Source organism: Nycticebus coucang, chromosome 14 (assembly GCF_027406575.1).
Source record: "Nycticebus coucang isolate mNycCou1 chromosome 14, mNycCou1.pri, whole genome shotgun sequence".
Classification (NCBI taxonomy): Eukaryota; Metazoa; Chordata; class Mammalia; order Primates; family Lorisidae; genus Nycticebus; species Nycticebus coucang.
In genome coordinates, this window is record NC_069793.1 from 80,071,434 (window position 1) to 80,091,062 (window position 19,629).

At 34.6% G+C, this 19,629-nt stretch overlaps 1 protein-coding gene and 1 non-coding gene across 2 annotated transcripts in view; both read right to left on the reverse strand.

Annotated features, from left to right (window-relative positions):
• The window catches only part of DLG2 (discs large MAGUK scaffold protein 2), a 2,435,891-nt gene that overhangs the window by 1,969,093 nt on the left and 447,169 nt on the right, over positions 1–19,629 (reverse strand). The window lies entirely within an intron of this gene.
• Positions 4,209–4,270, reverse strand: LOC128566173 (U7 small nuclear RNA). The gene has a single exon (XR_008374463.1). It is a non-coding gene; the product is annotated as a U7 small nuclear RNA (small nuclear RNA).

The window sequence follows — 19,629 nt, forward strand, 5'->3', positions numbered from 1 at the left end:
AGCTAGAACATATTCTTCTTAGTAAAGTGTCTCAAGAAAGGAAGAAAAAGTACACAATGTACTCACCCTTATTATGGAACTAATGTAGGACCTTCACATGAAATCTATAACCCAGTTACAACCTAAGAATAGGGAGAAAGGGGAAAGAGAGGGGAAGGAGGGGGGAGGGAGGGGGAAGGAGGGAGATCAATGGGATTACACATGCGGTGCATCTTACAAGGGTATATGTGAATCCTAGTAAATGTGGAATGTAAAGGTCTTGGCAAAATAACTAAGAAAATGCTACAAAAGCTATGTTAGCTACTGTGATGAAAATGTGTCAAACAATCTATGAACCAAGTGTATGGTGCCCCACGATCATACTAATGTACACAGCTATGATTTAATAAAAAAAAAAGTAATAGCAGAAATAAACGTTTTTAGCAAAGTTTAAAAAAAAATAAATAAAACTTTCAGGCTTAAAGTTATTCTTGATAATGATAATTCAAACCTCATGGGGCCATTTCTCTATAGAACACAGTGCTTCAGTTATTTCATTAAACTCACAAATACTATTGTGAATAATGTTTGGGAAAAAAAATGAAAGATTAAATTAGAGAGCTGGGCCTTAGGCAAATATGAGGAAAAAATGTTATGAGGAAAACTTCATTTCAATTCAAGTTGAGGGAAGGGGAAATAAGGGAGGGGCAAGAGTGGAGGAAAGGTTGGGGTGCTCCCGCTGAATGGGTGCAATGTAGGGATATACGGCACACCTTTTGGATATGTGCCCCTTCTTCAGAACCAAGCTCTCAAACCCTAAAGACCTGCTGTTGATAGATACTTTCTTGGTCTGTCTTTCCTTTACGCACTTTCCCCTACAACCTCTCTGAAGTCTTTAGCTACATTTCTCAAATAAAAGTCTTCTTGCCGCATAATAAATAAATAAATAAATAAATAAAGTAAATAAGTAAATAAAGCATAATAAATAAATAAATAAATAAAGCTTCTTCTACAGCAAAATCTCTATTTTGCTGTAGAAGAAGCTTTGTGGATATCAAAATGCCAACAGAATAATTTTGTGTGGAAAAATACATTATAAAAGAATATACACTGATGCTATCCAAAGTCTGATTGGTCACACATATATACATGCACACACACAGACATGCAAATACTGAGGAAAAAAAACTACCAAAAAACACTTGTGATTACTTCTGGATATTGTGATAATAGGCAACAATTATTGTGTTCTTCATACATTTCTGTATTTCTACAGTGAATGTTTTTGAGTTTGGATATGTACATAGTATTTAAGCCAGTGTCTGTCTCACTCTGTTGCCTGGGATAAAGTACAGTGGTATCATCATTGTTCACTGCATTCTCAAACTCCTGGACTCAGCTATCTTCCTACCTCAGCCTTCCAAGCAGCTAAGATCACAGGTGTGCACCACCGTACCCAGCTAGTTTTACTATTTTTATTTTTGTAGACATGGGTCTCACAGTTACTCAGGCCAGTCTTGAACTCCTGCTCAAGCAATCCTTCCCACCTCAGCCACCCAAAGTGGTAGCATAACAGGCATAAGCCGCTGTGCCCAATCACATATGTTATTATTATTTTTCTTCTAGAAAAACATAATCAACTTGAAGAGATATGCCCCTTTATTATTTTTTTTTATTTAAGGTTAATATGAGGGTACAATCAACCAAATCACAATATTTGAATTTGTTAGGTAGAGTCCCTCTTGAAGTTATGTCCTATACCTAAAAGATGTGCCATACATCCCTACATTACACCCATTCAGTGGGTGCCCCCCCCTTAAACCCCTTCCCCCAAACTTGAATTGAAAAGAATTTTTCTGCTATGTGGGTGTGAATTAGATCATCTACTGGCTTCATATTACTATTGAGTACATTGGATATTTGCTTTTCCATTCTTGTGATACTTTACTGAAAAGAATGTGTTTCAACTCAATTCAAATGACAGGAGGGCAGAGAGGGGAGGAGGAAGGGAGATTGGTAAGCTCTCACATATTGGGCATAAGGTAAGGGTATACACCACACCCCTTGTTTGAAGGTCTCAACTATAACTTGAATTTTGCCTGACAAATTCAAGATGTGAAGTCACCATCTTTTCTATGGTTGAATAGTATTCCATGATATGCATATACCCCAGTTTGTTAATCCATTCCTGAATTGATGGGCATTTAGGTTGTTTCCATGTCTTAGCAATTGTAAATTGAGCTGCAATAAACAATTTAGTGCATATTTTCTTATAATATTTTTATTAGTCATTTTTAATATGACTAATAAAATAATTTCTGCCTAGCAAAAGGTACATGCCCCATTAACAATCTAGGGAGAAAAGCAGAACCACAAAATCTTCTCACTAATTAAAATTGAGTGGAAGCTATAGAGCAAAGGTTGTTGTGTTACCTTACTTTCAGATAATCAGATCTTAGGGACAGATACTACACATACTTCCCAGAAAATCTGGCAAAGAGCTGAAATGCTTACAGGCTGCTCTTTTGTATTATTTTCAGAATCTTATTTTGGAGTTCAATCTAAACTGTGGCTTCAAAAGAAGCCTGAAAATAAAGGCCTTAGATATAGAAATGTAGTTAAATATCAGTACTAAAAAGAAGATAGAGCCAAGGAATGTCAGAGCTGCAAATGTACTCATGAAGATTACCTTCCTAGAACTAACTCCCTCACTTTGCATATCAGAGAAAAAATCCACAGAAGCAAATGGATTCCTCCAAGTTTACATAAATTCTCATAGCATAATTCAATTTTCTTATCTCAGATAAAGAAACTGAAATATTTAGCTTCCATTAGTCACCCCAAAATACTCAGCTACCAACAGGTAGGACCAGTACTTTAATTTGGCTTATTTGGATTCCAAAATCTCTTCTTTTTGAAATATAATCAAAGACAATTTTTCAACTATCAGGGGAATGTTATTTGACCAATAAACATGTAAAATATTTATTATTTAATATCACATTAAGGAATTTAAAATTATTGAATTTTATTTAGTACTTTTTACTCACCCAGCACTTCTGTTTCACTAGCACTAAAGAAGAAATTATTTATTTATCTCTTTCATGCTTGTTTTTCCTGTTATTGAAAATATATATTTGTAAATTTTTCTGACTTGTAGATTATCCCTTTAAGAATTTTCCTACGATCTTTTTTTGTTTAGTTTTTTTTTATTTTTTGCTTAGTTTTCTGTAACTTACTCTCTGAAAGATCCAACACTTTAGAAAACAGTTATCATGTCATATAATTGCAGTTTTCCTTTTAAAATTTAATTTTGTTTCTGTCCTTTTATTTTTTCCCTACCAATACTACATACAAATGCATAGCAATAGTAGTACTCATAAATTGGCAATAACCCTTTGCCTCCACGCCTAATGTTGTTTTCCTGCATCTCTGTTGCCCCAATTAAACATATTTTTATAATTTGAATGTACTTGTGGTACAACAACTTCCTACATGAAAGGGGAATTTTGTTGTGGTAATGACTACTGTCTTCCACCAGATAAAACAATTCTAAATATTCTAACTAGTAGCTTAATGCTTTTAAACAGATTTGGTCCCATGTAAAAGATCCTGACTGAATATAACAGAAGATCATCTTAAAGGTTTCTAAGAAATTCCCCCCTCACTGTCAGTTCTTTATGTTATGAGAATATAGGCAAAGAGACTGTATACCATTCTGCTTTCATATCTTCATATTTACCTCACCTTTGTGATACAAATTGTGTATAGTTGTGAAGAAAGTACACATTCATCTAACGAGTGAGAAATAAACAGATTTTATTTTTTGAATGCATTCTGTTAGTTGGTTAGCTATGAAGAACTCAATACTTATTTCTAATACCCTAGGATCTACTGTGGGTCCTATTTATTCTAGGTACTGATAGAATCATGTGTACCGCCCAAACAGACCTGCCTGGCACAGTTGAGACTGATCTGCCCAGGTAGAACTAACCTACCCAGGAATTATTGAGTGCATGTCCCTCCCAAAAAGTGGTAGATGGACCAATCTTTGTCTCCTTAGCCCTTTAAATACCCCCTCCGCCATTACCCACTTGTGGATTTTTTTTCCAGTTGGAGATCTCACCTCACCTGTACCAAGGCGGAATAAAGCCATTTTAGTTGCACAAACCAGGCCTCCATTTTCCTTTCATCTTTGACTCTGTAACCTTTCTTTTTTGAGGGGGGAGGTGGGGTTTCTGGTAGAGACCGGAAAACCTGCTAGACAAATTCTAAAAGAGATGTAACACTGGCTTTGTAACCTTTCGTTTGGTGTGGTAACCCTGGATAGGGAAAAGCCCCTTTAGGGGGCTGAAGTATACCCTATTGGACCCAGCTAAATCGACCCTTCTTCCAGCACCTGATTCAATCAGGTACTCTATCAATATTATCCCAATTTATTTTTCACAAATATCTTTAAAGGGAATTATAACCTCATTTTAATGCAAGGCTTAGAGTGTTTTAAGCAATTCCTTCAAAATTGCATAGCTTAAGTGCTGATGGAGCCTGAATGCAAACCCAAGTCGGCCTTGTGCTCAAAGAATGCATTGAGAATCATACTTTTTATTCAGCCTAATACAGTGCAATTGCTAAGGAAATACTAAATCAGTTAGTTATTCTAGAATTGAACCGCTTTATAATTTTTATTTAAAACACAATTTTTTTAGGCATTAAAAGGCTTTAGAAATGTATCCGTTTCCTACCACAATTATCAGCCTGTGTGGGTGAGCATAGGGAGGGGGATTGGAGGCAAAGAGGGGGCTAATTTATAGGTAATCCCCTGTAAACCCACATTCAGCATTCTTAGGTGAAAATCACTGCCAGCAACATATTCAGAAATTTAGCTAGGAGATGAAAGGGTAAGAAGCCACAAGAACAACATTTAGGAAATTACTGGCAAAGAAAAAATCACAGTGATTAAAAACAAAAAAGAAAGGGGGGGAAAGAGACACAAAAGACACTTCAAAGCAAGTGCATCAAGTTACCATGGCAACTAGAGAATGTGGGTTGAAATTTATATGACTCCATTTTTTCAGCAAAGAAGTTCTAAATGACACCCTAGTGGCCTGACAGAGTCTATGCATCTCCCTGAATGCTCTGGCTTATTATTTGACAGTGCTTTAGGCACTGAGAAAGAATAGGATCACAGTAACTTTGTCAGTTCCAACCTCTCCAAACCCTATAAAGTGAGGACGCTTGTTTCTTCAATCTGGAAGCATAACATTCTCATTTCCTGAGTCAGTCTTTACTAAGCCTAGCAGAATATTAGCATTCTCATATTTACTCATGGCTGAGAATAGCAAGCATTTATCTTACTGCCTGAAGTAAAAAATCCAGTGAGCCTGGAATTAGCTCTGGTCACTCAGCATAGTCTCTTAAATCCCTCTATGCTTTCCTGCTAGAACAGAAGTCTGCCCTGATTCCCAGGCAACTTAGGGCCCTAAAATTCTGACTAGCCCTGTAAACATGAAAGAGGTAACTAAGAAAATGCCAGGAAGGCAATGTTAACCAATGTGATGAAAATGTGTCAAACTGTTTATAAAACCAGTGTATGGTGCCCCATGATCGCATTAATGTACACAGCTATGATTTAATATTAATAAAAAAAATTCTGACTAGCCAATCAACGCCATCATTAATTAGCACCTTTGGCAACAATCTAGTATTAATAACAAACATTGGTTGAAATCTATTATCTCTAATACTTACTAACAAACTCCAAAGTAGATGTTATCTATAGGTGTTCAATTAATATGTTTTGATTAATATCTTATATCTTCATGGAAAACTGAGGTTCAGAAAAGTTAAGTGGCTTTTCCAAGGTCCCAACAGAGTCAAAAATTGACTCCAGATATGACAAGAAGCCTTTGCCAAGAGGATTGATTTATCTTATTACATTGAACATCAGCTGTGGTTAGGTCCATGTTCTAACACAAATACACTTGTAGAAATACAACACTGAATAGGATGGTTTCCTGCCCCTGTACCCTATTTACTATACAGGGCAGGCTCAGGCATTACAGATAGCAACTCTGATCCAAATTAGCCATGCTCCTATTATCTCTGAATATTAGGTTACTAGTAGAGAGAAGAGACTGCCCTAGGTTTAAGCTCATTTCCTTAGCTGGAACTCAATTTTTTTCTGGCTTCTCACTAACTCTCAGTAGAAGGAAATAGAAAAAAGAGGAGGAAATTAAGATATTTCGAGCATCTATCATGTTCTGGGCACTCTATTAGATTTTTAAAAATATATTATCTCATTTTATCCCTACCAAAAAACCCACAGGTTAATTGTTTTCATTTCTGCTATATATCTGACAACTAATAATCAGCAAATAAATAATTTCCAGGGGTTATACAGCTAGTAATTATTAGAATCTAACCAAGTTTGTTTGACCCTAATCCCTTGCCTTTTCCCCTTAGACCCTGGCATACATCTCAACACAGCTTGTCCAAATTATATTTATTTTTAGAGTTGGAAAAGATCAGAGCACCGTCAGCTTTAAATGATATAATTAGTTGATATGAAACTACTATTAAAAGCTACCAAAATAGAGAAAATAGGAGTAAGATGAAGAAACAAAAACAATTTCTTGTATAGTCCTATATTCCCCCAATATCTAATTTTAGACAAATCATTTTTTTTTTTTAACAACAGATTGATTTTTTGGCTCAATGCCTGTAGCACAGTGGTTATGGTGCCAGCCACATGCACCAAGGCTGGTGGTTCAAGCCCAGCCCGGGCCAGCTAAACAATGACAACTACAACCAAAAAATAGCCAGGCATTGTGGCAGGCACCTGTCACAGTAGTTCCAGCTACTTGGGAGGCACCAAGTAGTTCCAACTACTTGGGAGGCTGAGAAAAGAGAATCACTTAAGCCCAAGAATTTGAGGTTGTTGTGAGCTGTGACGCCACAGCACTCTACTGAAGGCAACATAGTGAGACTTTGTCTCAAAAAAAACAATAAATAAATAAAATAAAAGATTGATTTTTCTTTTTTTTTTTTTTCAGACAGTCTCATTATGTTGCCCTTGGTAGAGTGCTGTGACATCACAGCTCACAGAAACCTCAAACTCTTGGGCTTAAGTGTGTCTCTTGTCTCAGCTCCCATTAGCTGGAACCACAGGTGCCCGCCAGAATGTCCAGCTATTTTTTGTCACAGTTGTCATTGTTTTAGCTGGTGTGGGTCAGATTCGAACCCACCAGCCTAGGTGTATGTGGCTGATGCCCTGGCCACTGAGCTACAGGCACAAAGCCTAGATTAGAGATTTTTATTAAATCAAGGTTTCATTCATTGTAATAAATGAGCTCCCATTTTTTATTGAAGCAAGGTAGTTAATAAGGGAACCAGTGATGGTGGCCTTTGGTGTGCATATTCCCTGACATTACCAACCAGTTTCTTCCTGGGGAGACTGGTTGAAGTTATGGTTGGAAATGCAACTGTAACTCAAATCACCCATTTTCTTCATTTGATACAGTAAAGGTCGGTAACTTCCTTCTGAGTGAAATTAGAGAATCACTAGCCATCTTCCATGTCGCAGAGGTAATACTATTTGGGAATAAATTAATATACATAATTAAAATTTTAATATAAACTTATACGTCATTAGAATTTAGATCACTGTTTTATTACATTTCTGTAATATTAGCTTCTCTGGAGAAAAATAAAAGCAAATTACTAGTTTTCCAGTAGAACAAAATGTGAATAGAATAAATTTAACAACTATACTGTGTTATCATAGCAACCAAAGTTTAAAAAAATAACTGATATGATAAAAAAATGACACAAGAGAACAAATGCATCAAGTTGTTATGGCAACTGGGGAACGTGGGTTGAAATTTACGTATCTAGAGTCCAAGAGAATAATCTAAGCAACTAAAATAAACATTTGCTTATTAAAACATCCTCCAAATAGTACTTATCTATAAGTATTAAAGTGTTGCCATTATTTTGTCTGATTTTTCTTTCATTTCCAATGGGTGATTTTAAATTGTGAGCATTTGTATTTTCAGTTCAGCTCACTTTCTGGAAACAGATACACTAAGATGCAATTTGGTCTACAGAAAATGGTGCAAAAGCCAATTTTAAAATAGCATCTTCAATCATGTTTAGGTTTTTTTACCTCTTTTAATTGTCTTAAACAAAATGACTATTGTATCTGCTTTTCCTTTTTAGAAATGTACCTTCTTGCTTGATAAAATCTATTCATTATGATCTCTTTACCTGATTTTGGAAGTGTCCCTCTTAGGCAGGGTATGAGTTGAAGAACTATATAATAAATTTAGATATTTAGGAAGTCTTCTGATATTTTATGCATACATACATTATTTTAGTAGCACAACTTGTTGTTTTGTACTGAATTTTCTAGTGGCATTTGCTATTTTCCACATCACTTTGTCCATTGCTAATTTAGAATATCTCACTGTGAAAGCAGAAAAGGTGAGATTTTCTCATGACTCCGTGCATTTTTGCAAAAACTTTCCCTGTTGCCACTCATACTTTTTCCTCCACTCTCTGGCTTCTTGGTTGGTTCTTAATTATCCTTTAAAATGCAGTTGAGATGGCACTTCCAATGATCTTACCTGTTTAAGCCAGGTGTTCTTCACCTTTGTCCTCAAAACATCCTGCACATACTTATAGCCAAGTACTCTCATCATCAAAATCAACATAATTCACATCATTGTCATGATAACTATTATTTATTAAGCATTACCTATGTGCTAGTGACTCTGTTAGAAAAATTCATCCCCAAAATTAGTTCATTAAATCTTCGCAAAGACTTATAAGGGAGGTATTATTGACTTCACTTCCCAATATTAAAGACATGGAAAATGGAGGCCTAGTGTTTAAGTCACTTGATTTAGATCACATACTGAATAAGTTACAAAAACAGATTTAAAACCATACCAGTATAATACCAAAGGCTATGTTCTTTACCATTTAGCTAATCACTAACGTTTTTCTTTGGTGTATCTAAGCATTAGCCTGTGAATTTTTTGAGACTTTCCAAGTAACTACATCATAGACTATCTAAACATGTGTTATTTCTGTTGTCTCCTGTACTATCAAATAGAAACATAATATGAACCATAATTATAAGCCATATATAATTTTTTTATTTTCTAATAGTCACATTAAAAAGGAAAAGGAAAAATGTAAAATTATTTGTAATAATGTATTTTACTTAACCCAATATATTATATACATGAAATATTGTGATTTTTATATATAATCATCAAGTTGTTAAGGGGTTGAAATTTACATATCTAAGGTCCAAGAGAATATTTATATGTAATCATGTAAAAATTATTAATGAGATGGCTCGGCACCCATAGCACAGTGGTTACGGTGTTGACCACATACTACAAGGCTAGTGGGTTCCAACCAGCCCAGGCCAGCTAAGCAATAATGACGACTACAACAGAAAAATAGTCAGGCATTGTGGTGGGCGCCTGTAGTCCCAGCTACTTGGAAGGCTGAGGCAAGAGAATTGCTTAAGCCCAAGAGTTTGAGGTTACCACAGGACTCTACCTAAGGTGACATAGAGAAACTCTGTCTAAAAAAAAAAAAATTATTAATGAGATATTTTACATTTCCTTTTTTAGTACTAAGTCTTTGAAAGATGTTGCATATTTTACATGTATGTAACATCTCAATTCAGACATACCGTTAGTGGCTACCAAATTGGATACAGCAGGTTTAACCCATGTCTGATAAGTATACATTTAAAGAGTGCTCAGTACAGTACTGAAATAGATGAATGGGTACATGCATAGAAAGGGAGAAAGTATTTCTCTGTTCCTCCAGATGCAAAGTCATAAAAAGACCCCATTCACCTTTATTAAACAGTTAAATATCTCTTTATGAGGAAGCATAAAGTGATTAATTTAAAACAGAGCAGAGATAGGTAGTAGTATATTCATGTCATAATTCCAGGATTACTGTCACATCCTGACATATAATGAAAGTTTCCTGCTCAGACACTTACATGTATTGAAATCCAAAGCAGTATCTCTGTCAACTAAAATCTCAGCATCCCAATTTTAGGCCATGTTTGGCATGCTCTTAGGTTTGGGTTCCAAGATAAGATTCACTATATATGTCATTATGGAAATTCCTTTAGATCACTTTAATCAATAATAATTTTAAGAAGTAGGTTAAAAATATACATTTTTCAATTAAATCAGTATATGTTTATAATAAATAAATAAAGTATATCCCAATGTATTCCCCTTTAGGAATATTTCCATATTAGTGTAGGATAGTTCAAACCCCTGGATGTCTTGATACTGCTTTGAATATTGGTAGAAATAATATTCTTTGATATGCTTTGATACTGGTAGAAATAATCAACATTACAAAAAATCCAAAACAGCTAAACTGAATATTATAATATCTGTTGTAGTCAAAAAATAAACCACAGAATGGCAATATTGAGTGTTACTAACACTTTCCATGAAATATAACTGACAATTGCTAACACTTTTGTAAATAATAAAATTATTCTTGACTAAAAATAAACTTAAGAAATTTAGATCTGCAAACTTTGACTTGGGAAAGGTAGCTAATAGAAAAAAGAGGCACATGCTCACAACATCAGTAACATCTGCAGATCCCCATGATAGAAGGTATAATCTATAAAATTCTTTTTTTTTTTTTTTTTCTAGAGACAGAGTCTCACTGTACCGCCCTCGGTAGAGTGCCGTGGCATCACATGGCTCACAGCAACCTCTAACTCTTGGGCTTACGCGATTCTCTTGCCTCAGCCTCCCAAGCAGCTGGGACTACAGGCACTCACCACAACGCCCGGCTATTTTTTTCAGTTTGGCCGGGGCTGGATTTGAACCCGCCACCCTCAGCATATGGGGCCGGCACCCTACTCACTGAGCCACAGGCACCGCCCTATAATCTATAAAATTCTGCATGTGCAATAAAGATTAATAAATCAAATGTTTATTTTAAAAATAGATGGAAAAATGTCCAAGTTTGACATAATTTCAATAAAATAATAACATTTTAAAAGTTAAAAATGAGAGTGAGACATCTGAAATGGTGAAGTGAGAAATCCAGCAAGTCCTCTTCATAAAAAGAGGTGATAAAACTAGATAAAATTGCTAAAAATAATAATTTCAAGACTCTTGAAGTTAACTAAAGGAATACAAGAAATTAAGAAATATTCATTCATAAAAAACTACTCAACACAGGTAAGACAGTGAAAATTAGTAACATTGCCTGGATATGCTTTCTCTCATCTCCAATCCACCAAGCACAGTAAGTTTGCCAGTTCTATTAGAAAGGGAAAAGTCATAAAAACCAGGTTCTTTGTTGCCAAAGAAGACTCACTTGATTTGGAATGGAACACACACACACACACACAAATCCAGGCTCAGTGGATTATTAGCAGTAATAATAATTTCTGTGGCAAGCAAATTTCGGTGAGCCAAGGCCTCTGCTAACAGAAACATCAGCTGACTAGTTAGAAGTTAAGTATGGACATCCAGAGAATGAGATAATAAAGGACCTTGATAAGTTATTCACACAACCCTTGCTGAAGAGTAAACCTTATAACTGCTTATGAGAGATCATAAAAGGTCCTATCTTCTCCACAGATCCCAGGATAAGTACTGACTTAAGATATTTATGCACAAAATCTGACCAAATATTGGCTGACCACTAAACTCAGCTGAGATAGGGATAACCCCAGAAAACTAGGTTTTCAAACAAAAATAAGAACTAAAACCTGGGGGGGATTATTAGACTGTATACTGCAGGGGAGAGAGATTAAACAGATTTAGTGTAGGCAAATTACAAACAAACAAATACACCAGCAAAAACAACAACTATCAAGGTAGAAGACAGAATCTATATGTTACAATATTTTATCCAAAATGTCCAAATTTCAAAACAATGAGAAATACAAAGAACTATCACCTGTGCTCAAGTCAGATATTGGACTTGACAGATTAAGATTTAGAGCAGCTATTACAAATATATTCCAAGAATTAAGAACCACGTTTAAAAAAATTAAAGTATGACTATAATGACTCAACTAACAAAGAATTCCAATAAAATAAAGCACTTATAAATAATTCAAGGGGGAATTATACAGTTTAAAATTTAATAACTAATTTTTTTAAACTTACTAGAGATATTCAACAGAAGTTCTGAAATGTAAGAAGAAAATATTGGTGAACTTGAAGATTGCCTTAATAGAAATGATCTAATTTGAACAACAGAGAGAAAATAATGAAGAAAAATGAATAGGACCTTGGAGAAATTTGAGACATCAAACATACCAACATTAGAAAACAAAACATAGCAACATACATGTAATGGCTCTCCCACAAGGTAAAAAAAGAAAATAGAGAGAGAAATAGGTAGGAGGAACATGCCCCAAATTTTCATCAAAATTTGGTCCATGAAACTCAATAAAACCAGAGTAAATTAAATGTCACTAGATCTACTCAACAAAGCCAGAGTAGAAAAAACACAAATATATCTAATATTATACATCACAAAAAACTGTTGAACGAAAAACAGAAAATCATGAAAACAGCAAGATAATAAAAAAGTATAACTCTTTGTATACAAGGAAACAACAAATGATCAACAAGTAATTTTTCATCAGAAAGAATGAAGGCCACACAGAAATGGAATAATCTATCAAAGTGCTTAAATTTATAAAAACAAAAACAAAATCTGTCAACAATACCTCTCCAGGGAAATTAGGAAAAAATAGAGTCATTCTCAGGTATGCATTAATAGAGAGAATTTATTCCTAGCAGATATACTAACTGGAAACAACTCAAATGGCCTTCCATGGCTAAATAGCTATACAAACTGTAGTGTATTAAATGGAATGCTCCTTGGAAAAATAAAAGAACAAAGATACATATAACAACTTGAATGTATCTCAAAGGCACTATACTGATGAAAGAAACTAGCCTCAAAAGATTATATATGGTACTATTCCATTAATATATTTTTAAAAGACAAAACTATAGCAATGGAGAACAGGCCAGTGGTTGTTATAGATAAGACATCAATGGAGAAAGTGATTAAAAGAGGTTAGCATGAGAGAGTCTGGTGTAATTATAACTGTCCTACCACATCTGACAATTAAGTTCACAAACTCACCTAGAAAAAGTACTATTACATAACTTATCACTGAATATCATCATTGTCACCTTCAAAGTACTTCCCTTGGGAAGCTATGCACTAATGCCAGTGCCTAGTGTACCCTTTGCAATTTTGGAACTCACTTTCTGGAATGGCCATAAGAACTGTCATCATATTTCCCCTAATGTCCTGAATGTCATCAAAGTGTCTTCCTTTCAATATTTCCTGTATCTTAGGGTAAAGTAAAAAAGTCACTGTGGACCAGATCAGGTAAGTAGAAAGGGTATTGTAACTATATTGATAGTTACTTGCTTATAATGCTAAAAACTCCCTCTCAGACAGTGCTATGTGAGCTAGTGCATTGCCCTGATGCAAGAGCCATGAGCTGTTGGCAAAAAGTCTGGGTCATTTTTGTTCAACTTCTTCACACTTCCTCTTCAGCATTTTCAAATAAAAAATGTTGTTAACTGCCCAGTTGGTTACAAATTCTTAATGAACAATTCCTATGATAGCAAAAAGGTTAGCAACATTGTTCCAACTCTTTTATTTTGACTGATGGAACGTTTTTAGTTGTGGAGAACTGGCTGACTTCCATTGTGCACTTTGACAATTATGTTTCATCACCAGCGAGAACACAGCCCAAAACATTGTCTTGCTTCTCCAAAAGGACATGGTAAACTTCAACTCTTCTTTGCTTTTGTTCATCAGTGAACTCTTTCGGGACCATTTTTGCACACACCTTTCTCATGACAAGATTTTCAATTAAGATGTTCCTGTCTTTCTATTGATGTTTACTTGGTCTGCTATGCTTGTCACAGTCAGCTGATGATTTTGGTGCACAATTTGATGAATTTCTGCAATTTTTTTTTCATCAATTTAGCTCATTACTGGAAACCTTGACCTCTCTTTATCAGTAAGGCTTTCTTTCCCAACAGAAAAACATTTAGTCCATTTTTAGGCTGCTGTTTCTTCATGACATTATCCCCATAAACTTGGACTAACATGTCCCTGATTGCACTTCCATTCTAGCTAAGTTTAACAAGAAATTTAATATTTGTTTGTTGCTCTAATTCAAGCTCCAACATTTTCATGACAGCATGCAAATACATGCAACAGTAATGAATGTCACTCAGCAAGACAGTGCCATTTGTCAACATGAACACAGCTGTGAGACACTGAAATACCAAGGTTATGAAACCTTACCAAGTTGTTTATACAGTGCTGCCAACATTAACTGTTAGGTGACATGTTCATGAACTTAATTGTCAAATTTTATATATCTTACATATGGTAGTGGTAACACGATAAAATTCATAGAAACATATGCCAAATGTCATCTTTGTGATAATTAGCAAAAATAAAACAAAAAATTGAATCATATACTCACAATACATATATCTTTGGTATACAAATTATATTTTAATAAGTTATAAAGAAATAAAGGTTAGCAGGAAACTAAACAGCATAATGCAGGCAGGACAGCTAATGGTACAGACCTTGAGGAATAAAAGTTTGGTTCACCCTAGCAGACAAGGAATCATGAATAATTCAGGTACTCAAAATTCACAAAAAGGATTGAGTTGGTTTAATGAAATGTATACCACAAAACTCTTCCTTCAAAAAATTACTGGTGTATTTGTTTAAAACTATTCACAATCATAAACTTAGATAAACAATCTTGGGGTCAGAATGGCTGTGACTAAGTAGCTCCTGAGAAAAAGCTCAATCTCTATAGAATACAAGAAAGAAAAGCCCGACTAAGCTAAGAAATGTACTCACGTGCTCCCTTATAAATTGATGCCAAAAAAAGCCTCATCCCATCACTAGTTTTTAGGGCATAAAAATAGTTCTATCAATAGTGTTTCAGTGAACCTGGGGAATATAACAGCAAATTGTTTCAAATAGGCTTTCTAGCTTTTCACTTTCAAAGATATACCTCATATGTCAAATATGACTCAGGAAGATGTATACATATTTATTTTCATAGGTGTTTTTTCCCATGCATGGATACAGCAGAAGTAAATTATCATGGGGGTAGGCAGATGTTCTGGCAAGAGCTCAACACATATTGAGTACTTCCTATGTATCCACTAAGAGCTTCACATATATCAGTAAACTTATACAGTATATTTGAGATAACTATTATCATTCCCATATTATCCTGAGCTTTGTAGGGCTCAAAGGTATTAAATAATTTTCCCCAAAATAATGTAGTTATCTGAAAATATACTATGAAAATATATTGTTACCATTTTACAGATGAGAGAAGGGAAGAGACTTAGCAAAATTTACATCAATAGGAAGATATTGAACTAGATTCAGAATGTAGTTTGATCTGATTACAAATTTATATACTTATCAAGGTAGAATTATAGCACAGGCTTTACAGATAAAAAGATTTGGGGTTATATCCTACCCTTTCCACTTACTAGTATCATGTCCCTGAACACACTACTTAAACTCTTTGTGTCTTGGTTTCCCCATTTAAAAATGAGAATAATAATACTTACTTCAAAACAGACTCACAAATATAAAATATTTTGTGGAGTAGTTACTCCATAAAAACAAATGTTATTATTATCATTATAATCTTACTCCAACTTCAGTTAAATTAATTGATCAAATGAACTCTGATGAACTGTGATACAGAATTAGATATCTTTAAGAAATTTGAAAGGGAAGTCAAATTCTCAGAATGCAGGGAACTGAGGTGAGAAAATGAAAGAGTAGTTCCTGATTGGCCAGTGAATTCTGTGACAAATCAGAGACCCTTGAGATGGAAATAAGCAGAACAGTCATTGGAGGAGAAAGTGCAGGATAATTAATGGACACTTATTAAATGATAGGAAATATGATAGCTACCTTACATTTTTCACCTTATTTTGTCTGGAATCAGGATGCCCAATTTTTATTTATAGTATAATGTATAACCAAGTCCTAATATTTTTCCTTTGACTATTCTCACATATTCTTTGAGAATAGTGATTCCTCTCAGCCTCATACCAATAGTGATTCATATTGATTCCTCTCAGCCTCATACCATTATTCTCATTCCTTCTGCCATCACCCAGAATCAAGGACCCAATCCTTTTACATTCAGATGCCTGAACAGACATGGCGACAGCATATATTCCATTCCTTACTTCAGTCCACCGGTTTTTCTCTATCAGCATGAAAAGAAGCAGGACTTTGTTTGAAAACATGTCTGTTTTGTTCTGCTTTGATTTTTAATTGAGATATAACTTTTTCTATGGATTTGCTTATCGTGGAATTTAGCATAATTGGAGGCACACAATATATGGTATTGTGTGTCTGCCTTCTCTCACTTAGCACAACAGTTTCAAATTTCATCCATGTTTTAGCTTATTTCAGTGCTTCATGCTTTTTATACTTAATTGATATTCAATTATATAGACATACTATGTATTAAGTGATTTGGGAACAGGATAATTAACTTCTACCAAACTCAGCTCTGCATCGAAAAAATGGATGTAATACCTTCCTTTGTGGAAGTAATTTAAATACTTGGTCAAGAACTTGGTCAAGTTCTCACTATAACCTAGTTCTCAAATAGCAATTGTTATTTCCCACCTATCCCTATACACACCAGCCTTTAACATTTTTCCAAAACTCTGTCTAACTTTCATGGCTCAAAATAGACCTCATTTCAGCTTCCATAACATCTTTTACAACTACTCCCGCATTGGTTCTTTGTTTTTCTAAAATACCACTGGATTACACAGTAAAGGTTTTTATCATTGTTCCATGTTAACCTTTTTGTCTTGTTGAGGTCAAGAATAACTTGTAGCCCTTTCATGTGTCCCTCCCACATTTATAATCAAATTGAAAATATGCATGTGGACTCTTAACAGACACGAGCAACTTGATTTCCTCCAGCACCATAATAGTCAGAGATTTTAACACTCCTTTGGCAGTGATGGCCAGATCCTCCAAAAAGAAGCTAAGCAAAGAAATTTTAGACTTAAACTTAACCATCCAACAATTGGATTTAACAGACATCTATAGAACATTTCATCCCAACAAAACTGAATACACATTCTTCTCATCAGCCCACGGAACATACTCCAAAATTGATCACATCTTAGGTCACAAGTCTAACCTCAGCAAGTTTAAAAGAATAGAAATTATTCCTTGCATCTTCTTGGACCATCAAGGAATAAAAGTTGAACTCCATAACAATAGGAATCTGCATACTCATACAAAAACATGGAAATTAAATAACCTTATGCTGAAAGATACCTGGGTCAGAGACGAGATTAAGAAGGAAATTACCAAATTTTTGGAACAAAATGATAATGAAGACATGAACTATCAGAACCTAAGGATACCGCAAAGGCAGTCTTAATAAGGAAATTTATAGCATTGCAAGCCTGCCTCTAGAGAACAGAAAGAGAGGAAGTTAACAACTTAATGGGACATCTCAAGCAACTGGAAAAGGAAGAGTATTCCAATCCCAAACCCAGCAGAAGAAAAGAAATAACGTAATTAGAGCAGAATTAAATGAAATTGAAAACAAAAGGATTATACAACAGATCAATAAATCAAAAAGTTGTTTTTTTTAAAATATCAATAAAATTGATAGACCTTTGGCTAACCTAACAAGAAAAAAAAGAGTAAAATCTCTAATTTCATCAATCAGAAATGGTAAAGACAAAATAACAACAGACTCTTCAGAAATTCAAAAAATCCTTAATGAATATTACAAGAAACTTTATTCTCAGAAATAGGAGAATCTGAAGGAAGTAGACCAATACTTAGAAGCACATCACCTTCCTAGACTTATCCAGAATGAAATGGAAATGTTGAACAGGCCTATATCAAGTTATGAAATAGCATCAACTATACAAAATTTCCCTAAAAAGAAAAGCCCAGGACCAGATTTCACATCAGAATTCTATCAAACGTTAAAGAAGAACTAGTACCTACATTACTCAACCTTTTCCAAAATATAGAATAAAAAAAAGAATCACCCTCATCCCCAAACCAGGAAAAGACCCAATAAGAAAGGAAAATTATAGACCAATATCACTAATGAATATAGATGCAAAAATATTCAATAAGATTCTAGCAAACAGAATCCAGCAACACATCAAACAAATTAGACATCATGACCAAGTCGGTTTCATCCCAGGATCTCAAGACTGGTTTAATACATGTAAATCTATAATATAATTCATCACATGAACAAATTATAAAAACAAAGACCATATGATTCTCTCAATTGATGCAGAAAAAGCATTTGATAATATTCAGCATCCTTTCATGATCAGTATACTTAAGAAAATGGGTATAGAAGGCACATTTTTTAAGCTGGTAGAGGCCATCTACAGCAAACCCACAAATATCATAATGAATGGAGTTAAACTGAAATCATTTCCACTCAGATCAGGAACCAGGCAAGGTTGCCCATTGTCTCCACTGCTTTTTAACAATGTAAAGGAAGTCTTAGACATCACAATTAGGCAAGGAAAGGTGATCAAGTGTATCCACATAGGGTCAGAAGAGATCAAACTTTCACTCTTTGCAGATGATAAGATTGTATATCTGGAAAACAACAGGGATTCTACTACAAAACTCTTAGAAGTGATCAAGGTATACAGCAGCATCTAAGGTTACAAAATCAACACTCATAAATTGGTAGCCGTTATTTATACTAACAATAGTCAAGCTGAAAAAACAGTAAAGGACTCTATTCCATTCACAGTAGTGCCAAAGAAGGTGAAATATTTGGGTGTTACCTAACAAAGGACATGAAAGATCTCTATAAAGAGAACTATGAAACTCTAAGAAAAGAAATAGATGAAAATGTTAACAAATGGAAAAACATACCATGCTCATGGCTGGGAAGAATCAACATTGTTAAAATGTCCATACTACCCAAAGCAATATACAATTTTAATGCAATCCCTATTAAAGCTCTACTGTCATACTTTAAAGATCTCAAAAAAATAATACTTCATTTTATATGGAATCATAAAAAACCTCGAATAGTGAAGACATTACTCAGAAATAAAAACAAAGCAGAAGGAATCACACTACCAGACATCAGATTATACTATAAATCGATAGTGATCAAAACAGCATGGTACTGGCACAAAAACAGAGAGGTAAATGTATGGAACAGAATAGAGAACCAAGAGATGAACCCAACTACTTACTGTTATTTGACCTCTGACAAGCCAATTAAAAAAACTAAGGGGGGAAAGATTCCCTATTTAACAAATGGTGCTGGGTGAACTGGCTGGTGACCCAACTAGACCCACACCTTTCACCATTAACTAAGACAGAATCTCACTCGATTAAAGATTTAAACTTAAAACATGAAACTATAAAAATACTAGAAGAAAGTACAGAAAAAACACTTGAAGAAATCTGCCTGGGCGACTATTTTATGAGGAGAACCCCCCAGGCATTGAAGCAACACCAAAAATACATTACTGAGATCTGATCAAACTAAATAGCTTCTGC